Raw genomic sequence first — 13,393 nt, 5'->3', positions numbered from 1 at the left:
TACGGACCCTGATTCAATGGGTCTTGGCATGGGGTACACTGATTTCTTGGAATTCGACGACCCATGCAGATGAATATTCAAACATATAACACACAATAACACATTGTAATGGTTGGTCAAGTCTCTAGTGAACAGTCTCCATAAGTCATGGTATTGGATTATACATTGGCAAGCTTCTGGACATCAGGTACATATACTGTACTATGTGTACATAACAAAATAAATCCTTATTATATAACTTAACTTCTGGACTTCAGGTTCATATGCTTTCCTTTGTGTACAGAACAAGAAAATACGTATTGTTTAACATATATCAAAAACAAAGTTGGACAATGACCAGGCAAAATGTTCTCTTCCTATACAAAACAATTCAGAGAGAATTTCTCATTGAGACCTTTTGGATGTAAGGTCTCCAAAAGATCAATTCAATATGTTTCTCTACTGGACAGGAGCAAGGAGTAGTACCCACCTCTCTGGGGCCTCTTGACTACCTCTAACACTTGAAATTTAATCCGAGCAATGGTGTGGTGATGATCTAAAAAATGTCTTGCTACTGGTGATTTAGCATTTTTACATCTGATCGCGTATTTATGTTCAGACCAACGTTCTTTAACTGGTCTTGTTGTTTGCCCTATCTAGAGCATGGCACATGGGCATTTGATCGCATAGATCACGCCTGAGGAAAGGCACGTAGCAAAGTCTTTCATCTTGATCTTTTTAGCTATTTGGGGATGGAATATCGTGTTGCCCTTGATCGCATTATTGCAATGCGTGCAGTTTAGACAAGGGAAGGTACACTTTTTCTTTGTTTCTGGCAGCAGTTGTTTGTCTTTGAGTGGCCTGTCTGCTCTCACTAATCTGTCTTTCAGATTCTGTCCTCTTTTGAAGGCCTTTTTTCCTCCCCTGCACCTCTAACCTCTAGAAAAAAAGCATTAATATTTGCATCTCTCAAAACTAATCTCATTAGAACCATTGTTGTACACCCAAGACCCCAATCCTTGTTATGCAACCTTGTCCGGAACTGTAGCATAATAGGGAATACCTTCTTTTGGGGGAGGTGTATCTTAGGGAATACCCTTGCCTTAATCCTAGCACTTATGAATTTGTGGAAGGTTATGTTGGCACGACTTAAAGATATTGCTAACTCATGAAACTAGATATAAGTTATAGGATTTTGTATTTGTCATATTAGAGGTATTTTGCTTCATATTATTGGTTGCCTATTATATTGTTGTTTTCTTGTAATGCAGTTTTAATATGCATTTTTCTCTCTTTTTTTGTGTGAAAAGCAATTTGCTGTAACATGCCAAATAAAGAAATTTGACTGTCTTACCTGTTTGTATAATTCTTTTTGCATTTTTTTCATCCTGATTTATAATACCCCAAAAGCGTAGCCTATATATCTCTAGCCTGCATTTTTTTAACCTAATTTATAATGCCCCATGTACATAGCCTATATATCTCTAGCCTGCATTTGTCTCCATCCTGATTTATAATACCCCAAGTTCATAGTCTAAATATATCTCTAGTCTGCATTTTCCCATCCTGATTTATAATACCCCAAGTGCGTAGCCTATATATCTCTAGCCTGCATTTTTCCATCCTGATTTATTATACCCCAAGTGCATAGTCTATATATCTCTAGCCTTCATTTTTTCCATCTTGATTTATAATATCCCAAGTGAATAGTTCACATATCTCTTGCCTAGACGTTTCCATCCTGATTTATAATACCCCAAGTGCTAAGTCTATACATCTCTAGCCTGCAGTTTTTTCAACCTAATTTATAATACGCTAAGAACTTAACCTATATATCTCTAGCCGGCATTATTTCGGTACTTGCCTTACAGGGGAGGGTTTTATCATCCTGCCTGTGTTTAAGTAAAGTACATATTTTTATAGAAACTTGCATGTACATGTCTTCTATTGGGTACTTATAGTACTGTTGTTGTTTGGATGCTGCCACTGCTACCCCTTCTCTTAGGAGTACAGTGTGCACTTGGTCAATGTTAGAAAAGCGGAGTGGAAGAAGGTGTACGATACCAGGTTTACCTTTATGGCACTTTGAGTTCAGATGCAAGTGGTGCAAGTGTGGGATAGTGCTTGGACCCTTTGCTATCTCTTGAAACTTTCTGGCCGGTGTCAGGGTTCATCATAGACAGTGTGGCAGTGGAACCTCACTGAGGCTTCTCTAGAGAAGTGAATAATTGATGTAATGCTTTGTTTGCCTATCCACGTACACTCACTGCATGACAGTCATAAAACGGGTGTGCTCAGTTGGAGTCCTGTACCCCGAATTAAAGAACACTTGTGATCAGATGGAATCCTAGGGTCACCGACATTACCAAAGTGAGCTGCACTCCTGTTAGCTGAGACTCTATCCAGGGAATAGACATTAGATGCCAGCAGTAACAATTTGGCTCTACTAAGGCTGCATTTCTCAATAGATGACATTATAATTAAATTGTATGAGACCTAGTCTACATGTTCGTAACCCATCACATCAGGAAATCTTGAAACACACCCTGTTAGATGGCAGAAAGTATGACATTAAAGTTTTTTTTTTTTGCATGTACCATTAGTCTTTAGTGTTTAGTTATTTGCATTTCTGTGGGAAGAAAATCCCAAGCAGAAGCATCTACATTCATTAGTGAACAGTTGCCTTTCCTGTCTTCTCTGGTGGTGTATAATTCTCAGTGGATGTGATCTAATCCAACATGGAGACGGCTGATTTTCATGGAGCGTTTCCTCTGAAATGAGGGTTAGAAATGTAAACAGCCTTGATCGGTCAATGGAGTTGATAGAGGAAGGCGAAAAGAAGGGGATTGCCAGAAAGTACATGAAAACGTGTGACAGACCTACAAAAATACAACAAAGAGCAGAATGAATTGGAGTAGCCTTATATCAAAATCAACTACCTATATCAGAAGAAACAAAGGAAGTGTGAGGGATCAAAACACAAAAGGAAACAATCAGTACAACCAAGACAAAAAGAGATTGTGCCGGATACTAGAATTTAGGGAAAAGACATGAGCTTTAGGGACTGAAACAATGTGGTAGTCTAGGATAGTGAAGGCGCTTAAAGAATGAGAGATAAAAAGCACCCAGGACTGGGGAGAATGAACACGAACATTGGATGAGGAGAAAGGGAGCAACTATTGTGTCGAATTTGCCTTATGTACGGAAATGCCTTCTTTACGAAAGTTTTATGATTGCTGAGTGATCGCATGGTGACTGTTTTTGCCAGATGGACAGGTGTGTTGCCATCAGTTTCCTGAATTGGATCAGTTCTGAAGGCCTTTCTACTCCTTGAAGTTTCATTATAGTCTTTGGCCATTATTCACAGAAAGTTTTCCAGTCGCGCTTTGCCATTATAAAACACTTCTGAGAATTAGGCCCTTTGATATTGGACCTGCTTTTGATTGCAAATTGGTGTTCACAGCTTAATCCACGTGGCAAATCACTGCTCTTCCTGACGGACCCCCTCGTCTTTGACCTGATCATCTTCTGTGCCCTGCCTGGATCTTTGCTACTATGACCATCAGAAAACACATGTAATCAGTGCCCGTTATACCTATTTAGTCAACTCTAACACCTGTATGACCACTCCCTATTATACGCCCAAGTAGCCCCAACTCACCCCTAAGTACTGCTTCATTTGATTAAATGATATGTATCATAGCTCTATTGTACCTTTGCCCCTAAAGAATAATCCTATCATACTCTGATGTAACCAACTCCACTGCTCCTGAAGCTAAGTCAGCTCTCAATGATACCCAACAGAAATAACAAACAACACATATCTGTGCATTGTCAATATATGTTAATTTTATGCACCTGGCGACTGGAGGGGAACCTCGGCCTGCTATCAAAGGACATGCTTTACTTGATTCATCTTTCTTTCATCCCATTACCCCAATTCTTTCAGTTTTCACCCTTCCCTGTTCTCTGAGAATAATAAGTGAAAAAGGGAGGAGCAAGATAGAAACAGAAATACGATCTGGATATCGAAAAGTAGTGCGGATGGAATTGAAGGTGAACAAGCAGCAGAAATTGACATTGCTCAAGTAAGACAGGGTGTGCAGTAGTTAAGTGCTATGCCTGCAAATAGAAGAAATGTGATGAGAGTTAATTGTCACATTGTTAATGTTGTGTTAACTGCATATGTGAAATTGCGACTCACAAGCAGGATTTCCCCCTTTTCTTTACACTTCCCAATGCTGACAGTGTAAATTGCAAAAACAAGCAGTATGACAGTCTCTGAAACTGAAGTATAATGCTCGGTACTGAACTGGCATTGCTCAAGCGAGGAGACACATGGAGGCCTGGTGGGGAGTACAGCTGCAGCTCACCGCCACTACTGCAATGTGGAGTATCCCTAACACTGTCCACAAAAGCCATGCAATCTCACACCGTGGACATCATTGTGCATGCACCTTGCACAGGCCTTGTCCAATACCAAGAGACATCAAACCTGCCTAGATTGTGGGCTGCCAGGTGAGAGCTTCAGAGAGACAAGTAAAAGGAACATTATGAAAGAGGTGCTGTTGGTGCCAGTGTGCGGGATCTAACGCCGCATAGATAGCATCTGCTCAGCATCAGACAGGTTTACAGGCAATTAGCAGATTTTCTTACAGGCTGGAAGTTACAGGTCCGTCTGTGTCCACGTGTGAAATACTCCTGACATAGTTTCATACACTTTTCCCCTGTATGGTCTGATTCACCATCAGATTTAAGGGTACATGAGGTCAGTCTTATATCCTCCCATTATCAAGATATTATGTTCATATTGGTGAATCGAGGAGTTCTCGAGGAGAAAGATGCCTGTATGGTATGTAAGGTCCACGCCAACCTGTCTATGTAAGGTCCTTCTGTGAGGCTAACCCAAGCTCACTTAAAGCCCTGTTCATATTTCATGAACCTTGCTATATTGGAAAAAAGCTAATAGCAAGAGTTCTGCCATGCTCTCGCATATACAAGTTTATTTTCGTAATCAGGGAGGAATCCCGGTCTGCACTGGTCGCGCTACTATAATAGTGCAAACTCTATCTATTTCCGGGGAGGAGAATCAACTTGAACTTTGAGATACAGGGTGTAATGACAGGTCTCGCTATTAAAAGGTAGTCTCATATTCATTAAACAGACACATTTCAATTCAGAAAATGGTAAGTTTCATTAATTAAATCTGATTAAAAATAGGAATCACACAAATGCTAGTTTTTTTTTTAAACCATAGTATGTGTAGCGATAACAAAATGAGCGAAAACAATAGTCAGATTGTTCTAATAAACTCTTATTGGTATTTCTCCCTGTGTACAAATCCACAGGTCACAATCTCAACATGTTTCTGTTCTATTATGTTTAATATCGAACTTTCTTCAGGAGAATTAGATAAGTGTGCTTCTTATTGTGGATGCCCGGCTGGTGTCTGTCTGTTAAAAACTGCTTGGCCTTGTCTGGCTCTTGTGGGGGCATACAACGTATTTATTAGTGTTGTAGCAGGACTGTAGTAGGACTGCGTCATGGTCCTACGGTGCCTGTTTTGTGGATGTGGAACTCAGGGATCTGGGATGTTTCTTCCCGAGTTTAGTTGTGGTCTTATGTAGTTAAGTGATGCAGCACATCCATTCCATTGTTCTCTGCAACTGGTCCCTTCCATCAAGCAACTGGTACCTTGTTCTCTTCTCCAGGACACCTCTATCCGTGCCATCTAATCACAGCTCGTAGCATAAACTGGTTAAATGCAATATTTCCCATGTCCTCTGCAAGTTCCCCAGGTCTACATGATAAATGCAGGAGTTCTTATGAAAAGTCTAATAGATTTGACAGTAGCTGGTCAAGGAAAATATAGATGGGTTAAAATACAATGTCCATGTTACCAAACCTTCAGTCTCTCCACTCGATCTATTTCAGATCACTACTGGAGCCATTTCTGTCTGTAGGTAGCACTGTGCAAAACAGGTGCATAGAATCTCAGCCCCATGACTGGAGAACATCTCTGGCCATCAGGCAGAGCTCCCGCTAATGATACATAGATCACACATATGACATGATATAATATAGTTGGTTATTTATAAGGAGGTTAATACCCAGAGGTTTCTAAGCGCAGACCCGGGGATCGAACCTGTGGTGCTCCATGTCCTCTTGCTTCCATGGCGAGCATGTTGCCCCTGAGCTATCCTCCCGAGAGGATACATCGCACCTCAGGCCTTGAACCAAGGCATCCCCTGCAGGATTGGTCTGGCTTGACTTATGCGGTTTCTGTATCATAGACTTTTCATTTATCCTACCTACACTGGTGTGCATTACATGCAGCTATATATATGCAGCATTGTCTTTAGAGCACATCTCTGGATCGCAACACGCAACATGATACACATAGGACACACACTCCAAACAGACACACCTGCATCTACGAACATAGACAGATATAAACCCATATTTCAGCTGACAACCCTCCAGACATGCCAAACATGCTACAAAAAAACACTAGTAGCAGATGTTTGTTATGCAATTAACATGACATAATATATTTGCATATCATCTTGTCCAAATTCTTTGTAAAATGCTTCCTCTTTTTCATACATTAATCACAAATCTCTGCCGCCACGACAGTGGCTGCTAATAGCATTATCCCAAAGACAGGGAGAAAGCCTCGCGGCGAGGTCTACATCCTAGAGTCTCACTGCATTGTTTAATCATGACTCTGAGGCGTTTCCAAAGTTCTCAATAGATACTGCCCTCCCTCCGCTGTCCACATCTTATAAAGCAGGATTCATAAGAGAGCATTGATCTATTCAAAAGGTTAGACAGCGATTCAATTGGATAGATGCAATTTGAGCGCTTTAAAGTGCTCAGCAATTACTGTTTCTCTGGGTGCATGGAAGCCCTTCAGCAGGTTTGGCTTTGACTTCTTGAACAGGACTTTAGAATTTGTATATTTCAGACCCAGCTTGGTTCTTGGCAACTATTGAACAGTACTGTCTAGGTCCACCTCCATTACAGTCATACGATTTTGCCTCAAAGGTGGTACCCAATAATGTTTAAAGCTTTAGCGTCTGCCCTGGATATTCAGTCCTACATAAAGCATGGAGAAGTTGGTTATAGAAGATGTCATATGCGGAAGTCAAAGTTGCAAGTTGGACATACTTGCAAATGTCTTACATCTAATGGACTTTTCAATGTTAAAAGTCTACTTCTCTGAGTCAGAGATGCTAACTCCCCCTCAAAGGTGATTTAAAGAAATGCATTCAAATTTCTCAAAAGCCGTAATATTAGTAGTACCTCATGGTGAAGAGGCTCAGCTTTTTGTGCCCTAAAAATTCGCCTCAAATTTGGAGAGCCCATGGGTTGATTGGGTCCGTCACCCACACGTGGTCTGCTGGAGTAGAAGCCCCCTAGTGATCAGTGATGGAGATAAACAGCAATACAATGATGTCAGTTTCATTGTCCAGTGAAGTGTTTCTTTGAGAATGACAATGGGACATGGAGTGCAAGCTGCCTTGCTGATGGTGTCCAGACATTTGGTCGACTGAAAACTGGTCGAAAGACATTTGGTCGACGAAATTTGGTCGAAAACCAAATGGTTGAATTTTTTTTTTATTTATATATAGATTTTTCTGGTTTTCGTTTAAAAAAAAAAGGGGGTTTTAGAAGAAAAAAAAGGGAGTTGGGTGAAAAAAACAAAAAAGGGGTGAAAATAAAAAAATAAAAAAATTCGACCATTTGGCTTTCAACCATGTCTGGTAACCCTTGCTGATCTTAGCCGAATGGTAAAGTTTATTCTGGCAGATCACCTAGGATGAAAAAAGCCGCTAGAAATGATAAAGCGACACGCTCATGTATACAAAACTATGACAACGGTGATGCTCACCTTTACCTTGAATAATCAACTTTATAGATATTTGGCCCTCAGTCTTGGGCTGCGGGTAAAGCAGAAGCCGGAACTGTTGTCCTGTAACAGACAGTGATCGAAGTGAGCGGAAACGGTCAGGAGAGGTGTTCTACTAATTTTATTTTTTTCTCTTTACCATTCCTCTACTTTTTACGACTATATTGCCCATTTCGTACAGAGGATTTGTCTATTCATGTCCCTAAGAAATTGTAAAGTGGTAATAGGAGCCTTAGTTACCAGTCACTTAGACTATTGCAATACCCCGGCTGCAAGACCTTGTCACATGTTGCACAATGCTTTCACCTACCCAATCCCCTGCCAAGACCACAGTTCCACTACTTTTTTCGGTATGCTTATATCACTGATAACAGAGTGCAGCTACTGAATCCCCTTCGGTGGTGGATACAATTAGTGAAATAATGTATTTATTTCATAGACCTGTTTCTGATGCCTATGGTTGTAAGGATGTTATAAACTGATTTTTCATCTAGAAATCTTGAAGCGGGCAACATGAGTTACACGCTATGAATACATCGAATTCAGAAGGAGGAGGTTTTATATTTTAGTTGAATTTGATGTTACTTGGACTGTATGTTAAGGTGTTAAAATAAATTCTGCAAAAAACAATAAAATATTTCTTTGAAAAATGAAATATCAGATTGATTCCCTTTCTGGTAAATGTGTCTGCTTGTGTATGTGTGTGTGCTGTATAGCATCAAACACCTGTAAACGCTTGTAGCGCCAAACACCATTCTCATTCAAGTCCAAATCTCCTAGAGAGAGCAGCTGAAATAGAATCTTGAAAACAAAGATGCCAAGTCAGTCAGGGAGTTTTGATGGAAATGTATTAAACACCAACAGGGTAATTCATATAATTTCGCACAAAAGTGGCGCACGCGGCTGGCACACAGTGTCCCCGTGCGATACACTGCGCCAGCTACGTGCGATAAAAGCGTATTCATGGATTTTAGCCTCCAAAACCAGCCGTGGCGCAGAGTGGCGCATCGACCCTGCAGCAGCGCCAGTTACGCCCCCAAGAACGCCCTCCCGCAAGGAAAATCCATCAAAATCCCCAATTCATTGCAAATGTTTGCGCTAACCCTGGACCAGTTTACAGGGCTGCCAAACAGCAAACGCCAAGCGTGGAAAGTGTATTTCAGGGTTTCGCAGGAAGTTTCACACGCAATCCCAACAGGGTACGTGTATTTCAGGGGTGCGCGTGAAGTTTCACACGCGATTCCATCAGGGCACGTGTATTTCGGGGTGCGCGGGAAGGTCCACACGCGATTGGCCTGGGTATGTGTATTTCGGGGTGCGCGTGAATTTTCACACGTGATTCCAGCAGGGTACGTGTATCTCAAGGTGCGCGGGAATTTCCATATTCAAATTCAGCAGGGTACGTGTATTTCAGGGGTGTGCGGAAAGTTCCACACGCGATTGCCCTGGGTACGTGTATTTCGGGGTGCACGTGAAGTTTCACACGCGAATCCTGCAGGGTACGTGTATTTCGTGGTGCGCATGAAGTTTCACACGCGATTCCATCAGGGCACGTGTATTTCAGGGGTGCGCGTGAAGTTTCACATGCGATTCCATCAGGGCACGTGTATTTCAGGGGTGCACAGGAAGTTCCACACGCGATTGCCCTGGGTACGTGTATTTCGGGGTGCGCGGGAAGTCTCACACGCGATTTCAGCAGGGTACGTGTATTTCAAGGGTTCCGGGGAGTACTACAAGTGAATTGGCCATGTGGGTCCTCCCAGGTGTTCCCTCTACACCCTCCACGGCCCCTGCAGGCAGCCCACACCACAGGGGACTACCCTGCACCCCTGCTCATGTCCGGCAGGCAGCCCATCCACCATGGGCATGCCCCCCAGCCAAGCCACATGTCACCTTGCACTACTGATCAACAACGCATGTCTCCCAGCACCCCCACCCCACAGCAGTGCAGGGCACCCTCCACCAGGCCCACACTCCTGTCTCCCAGCACCCCCACCCTCCAGCAGTGCAGGGCACCCTCCACCAGGCCCCCACTCATGTCCCCCTGCACCACCCCCCCCAGCAGTGCAGGGCACCTGCCAGCAGGCCCCGACTCATGTCCCCCTGCACCACCACCCCCAGCATCCAGGGGCACCCTCCACCAGGCCCCCACTCATGTCTCCCAGCACCCCCACCCCCCAGCAGTCAGGGGCACCCTCCACCAGGCCCCCACTCATGTCTCCCAGCACCCCACCCCCCAGCAGTGCAGGGCACCCTCCACCAGGCCCCCACTCATGTCTCCCAGCACCCCCACCCCCCAGCAGTGCAGGGGCACCCACCACCAGGCCCCCACTCATATCCCCCAGCACCCCCACCCCCCAGTAGTCTAGGCCACCTGCCAGCAGGCCCACACTCATGTCCCCCTGCACCACCACCCCCCAGCAGTGCAGGGCACCTGCCAACAGGCCCCCACTCATGTCCCCCTGCACCACCACCCCCAGCAGTGCAGGGCACCTGCCAGCAGGCCCCCACTCATGTCCCCCAGCACCACCACCCCCAGCAGTGCAGGGCACCTGCCAGCAGGCCCCCACTCATGTCCCTATGCACCACCACCCCCCAGCATTCAGGGGCACCCTCCACCAGGCCCCCACTCATGTCTCCCAGCACACCCACCCCCCAGCAGTCAGGGGCACCCTCCACCAGGCCCCCACTCATGTCTCCCAGCACCCCCACCCCTAGCAGTGCAGGGGCACCCTCCACCAGGCGCCCACTCATGTCTGCCTGCACCCCCACCCACCAGCAGTGCAGTGTACCTGCCAGCAGGCCCCCACTCATGTTCCCCTGCACCACCACCCCCCAGCAGTGCAGGGCCCTGCCAGCAGGCCCCCACTCATGTCCCCCTGCACCACCACCACCCAGCAGTGCAGGGCACCTGCCAGCAGGCCCCCACTCATGTCCCCCTGCACCACCACCCCCCAGCATCCAGGGGAACCCTCAACCAGGCCCCCACTCATGTCTCCCAGCATCCCCACCCCCAGCAGTCAGGGGCACCCTCCACCAGGCCCCCACTCATGTCTGCCAGCACCCCCACCCCCCAGCAGTGCAGGGCACCCTCCACCAGGCCCCCACTCATGTCTCCCAGCACCCCCACCCCCCAGCAGTGCAGGAGCACCCTCCACCAGGCCCGCACTCATGTCACCCTGCACCCCCACCCCCCAGCAGTGCAGGGCACCTGCCAGCAGGCCCCCACTCATGTCCCCCTGCACCGCCACCCCCCAGCAGTGCAGGGCACCTGCCAGCAGGCCCCCACTCATGTCCCCCTGCACCACCACCCCCCAGCAGTGCAGGGCACCTGCCAGCAGCCCTCCACTCATGTCCCCCTGCACCACCACCCCCCAGCAGTGCAGGGCACCTGCCAGCAGGCCCCCACTCATGTCCCCCTGCACCACCACCCCCCAGCATCCAGGGGCACCCTCCACCAGGACCCCACTCATGTCTCCCAGCACCCCCACCCCCCAGCAGTGCAGGGGCACCCTCCACCAGGCCCTCACTCATGTCCGCCTGCACCCCCACCCCCCAGCAGTGCAGGGAACCTGCCAGCAGGCCCCCACTCATGTCCCCCTGCACCACCACCCCCCAGCAGTGCAGGGCACCTGCCAGCAGGCCCCCACTCATGTCCCCCTGCACCACCACCCCCCAGAAGTGCAGGGCACCTGCCAGCAGCCCCCCACTCAGGTCCCCCCTCACCCCCCCAGCAGTGCAGGGCACCTGCCAGCAGGCCCCCACTCATGTCCCCCTGCACCACCACCCCCCAGCATCCAGGGGCACCCTCCACCAGGCCCCCACTCATGTCTCCCAGCACCCCCACCCCCAGCAGTCAGGGGCACCCTCCACCAGGCCCCCACACATGCCTGCCAGCACCCCCACCCCCCAGCAGTGCAGGGCACCCTCCACCATGCCCCCACTCATGTCCCCCTGCACCGCCACCCCCCAGCAGTGCAGGGCACCTGCCAGAAGGCCCCCACTCATTTCCCCCTGCACCACCACCCACCAGCATCCAGGGGCACCCTCCACCAGGCCCCCACTCATGTCCCCCTGCACCACCACCCCCCAGCAGTGCAGGGCACCTGCCAGCAGGCCCCCATACATGTCCCCCCAACACCACATGACGATCCATAATCATGGCCCCCATGCCCCCTCAATACACTGCCTACTCCACCCCAGCCCGAACACACCACCAGGTATGACATCCACCCCACAAAGAAATCACCAGCACATGATGCATCCCAAATGGCTAGTCTGCACATCAACATATATCCGTCAAACCCACACAATGACAGCATGTGAATGATAAAACACACATTGTGACATGCATGAAACCAAAGAGAGAATACCACACATTGAAGTACCAAATGATAATGTATTAAACAGAAAAGCAAGGCAATGAAATGGAACAGAAGAAAATGGAAATAATAAATTAAATCCAGCATGTCCAATAAATGAAAAAGATGCGTGAAATCCAAATGAAAAGCAATCCAAAAGCAAGTCTCCAAAGTGTCAGTCTGAGAAAATAAATCCAAGGTGCAAAAATAATAAAAAAACATTGATCCATGGGAAAAAAAATCAACAATCCAAATCCATTGTCAAACTATGTACAAAGTGAACATCCAGGGTCCATGTGCCCAATCCTTTAAATGAAACCTATAAAATAAAATCCTACCTAATGAAGAACTATATACAAGAAGTTGGGGCATTGTCCATGCGCCCCAAAACAAAACAAAACCGAAAGGAAACTTAACACTAAAGAACTATTTACAAGGGCAGCAGGCTAGTCCGACGGCTCACTTCTGGATGTTCCGGGCCAGGGCATCATCGAACTCCTGCTCAATGTCCCGGAGGCGGTCATCTTCCATGGCCCCGAGGGTCCGCAGGGATGACGACATGTTCTCCTCCAACTCCCTGCAGGTTGCCTCGAGGCACTCGGCCCGCGTTAGGGCCCTCCACATGAAGTTCTCCGCCCTGACCATCGTGAGCCGTGCCTCTTCCGCCCGCTGCTGCTCCGCATCTATGGCGTGGCCCAACCGCTGCCACACGGAAGACACTTCCCGTCCTGGGTCCTCCTGCCCTCCGACCGATGCCTGCCCCTCTGATGTCGAAGGCCCCGAGCCATCATGGCTAGCACCTCGTTGCTGCTGCTGCTGTGCTTGTGCCCGTGCCCTGGCTCCTGCTGCCTGCACATCCTCCACCGGCCGGGGTGCAGTCGTTGATGTGGCCACCCCTGCTGGACGTCCGACTCCCGACTGTGGCAGGGATGTGTCCTCCACCAGCCTGGCCGCACCGTCAGAGGCAGCTCCACAGGGCACCCAGGGGACAAATGGGTGGAAAGATGGCACGGAGGACAACTGGCGCATAGGGTGTTCAGTTGAGGAGGGGGTCGGAACAAGCTCCAGCAAACGGATGAATCCGGCCTGGGTGACCTGTCCCAGTAGGCTGACGCGGTCAACAAGCCATTCGAGATGACGT

The sequence above is a fragment of the Ambystoma mexicanum genome, chromosome 9 (assembly GCF_040938575.1).
Source record: "Ambystoma mexicanum isolate Mex_15411 chromosome 9, UKY_AmexF1_1, whole genome shotgun sequence".
Lineage (NCBI taxonomy): Eukaryota > Metazoa > Chordata > Amphibia > Caudata > Ambystomatidae > Ambystoma > Ambystoma mexicanum.
The sequence above is the reverse complement of the archived record's forward strand: the minus strand, read 5'-3'. Positions refer to the sequence as shown.